Raw genomic sequence first — 1,983 nt, 5'->3', positions numbered from 1 at the left:
GCTCTAGTCCTTCCTATGGGGCTTTACTATCTTTTCCAGGATGCGCTTTATTTCTCTATTAGATACCTCTGCTTGACCATTGGTCTGGGGATGGTAAGCTATTGCTACTTTGTGAACTATCCCATACTTCTTCAGTAATCCTGCTAACCTCCTGTTACAGAAGTGAGTGCCTTGATCACTCACGATTGCTCGTGGTGATCCAAAGTGACATATAATATGGTCATTCACATATACTCTATGTGAGAGCAGTAGTTTCAATGCCAGAAGAAACTTTGGCAACAGCCTTGGGATGGTTACGCCTCTGTCTGTGATTCCTAGTGGACTCAGCTAAGTCGCTGATCAGCTGCCATGCTTCATCTGCAGTTTTGTACTTTTTCAAAGAACCATTACTAGCACCTTCCAGTGTAGTCTTATCCTGGGGGTTCATGCCTTGAGTAAAGTAGCTGATCAATACTAGCCTATCAATCATGTGATGGGGACATGCGTCCAGGAGATTGTTGAAGCACTCCCAATATTCGTAGAGAGTCTCGGATTCGCCTTGAACAATCATTGAAATCTCTTTCCTCAATCTATTAGTAACTTCAGCTGGAAAGTATTTTTCCAAAAATTCTCTTCTAAGCGTATCCCAGTTAGTAATAGTCGCTTCCGGTTGAGTGTAGTACCATTTCCTTGCCTTTTCCTCAAGAGAAAATGGGAAAACGGTTAACAGAATAGAAGTTTCATCTGCACCATGACGCCTAACAGAATAGAGTTTGGAAATGGACCCATGAAGTCAATACCCCAAACATCAAAGATTTCACAAAAAAGCATAATCTGTTGGGGCATCTCATCCCTCTTGGATATATTCCCAAACCTTTGGCATGGGGGATAGGATTTATAAAAGGTAGCAGCATCCTTAAAAAGAGTAGGCCACCAGAATCCACAGTATAAAATTTTTCTAGTTGTTCTTTGAGGGCCAAAATGTCCTCCACTCTCAGAAGAGTTGCAGGCCTCTAGAATGGATTGGAATTCTGATTGGGGCACACACCTTCTAATTACTTGGTCAGCACCACACCTCCATAAATATGGATCATCCCATATATAATATTTGGACTCGCTTTTCAGCTTGTCTCTTTGATGCTTAGTAAAATTGGGAGGGAAGGTATGGCTAACTAGATAATTAGCTACAGGTGCATACCAAGGAACTACTTCAGATACTGCATGCAAGCTATCAAATGGGAAAGAATCATTGATAGGAGTGGAGTCATCCTTAATGTGCTCAAGGCGACTCAAGTGGTCTGCTACTAAATTCTGGTTACCACTCCTATCCTTAATTTCTAAATCAAATTCTTGCAGCAACAGTATCCAACGTATTAACCTTGGTTTGGATTCTGGTGTGCGAAATTGTGATCATTCCATTCCTTGGTAACGGTGCTAAAAACTCAACACACACGTTCATGATCTTATATCTATTTCACAACTTCGTACAACTAACCAGCAAGTGCACTGGGTCATCCAAGTAATAAACCTTACGTGAGTAAGGGTCGATCCCACGGAGATTATTGGCTTGAAGCAAGCTATGGTCACCTTGTAAATCTCAGTCAGGCGGATTAAATTGTATTAAGAAATTATAGTGGATGAAAATAAATAAAATATAAAATAGGATAGTGGTACTTATGTAATTCATTGGTGAGAATTTCAGATAAGCGTATAGAGATGCTTTCGTTCCTCTGATCTCTGCTTTCCTGTTGTCTTCATCCAATCAATCCTACTCCTTTCCATGGTAAGCTTTATGTAGGGCATCACCGTTGTCAATGGTTACATCCCATCCTCCTGTGAAAATGGTCCAATGCGCTATCACTGCATGGCTAATCATCTGTCGGTTCTCGATCATACTGGAATAGGATTTACTATCCTTTTGCGTCTGTCACTACGCCCAGCACTCGCAAGTTTGAAGCTCGTCACAGCTATCCCTTCCCAGATCCTACTCGGAATACCACAGAC

Source organism: Arachis ipaensis, chromosome B2 (genome assembly GCF_059453495.1).
Source record: "Arachis ipaensis isolate K30076 ecotype BB chromosome B2, ASM5945349v1, whole genome shotgun sequence".
NCBI lineage: Eukaryota > Viridiplantae > Streptophyta > Magnoliopsida > Fabales > Fabaceae > Arachis > Arachis ipaensis.
This window is presented reverse-complemented; position numbering follows the sequence as displayed.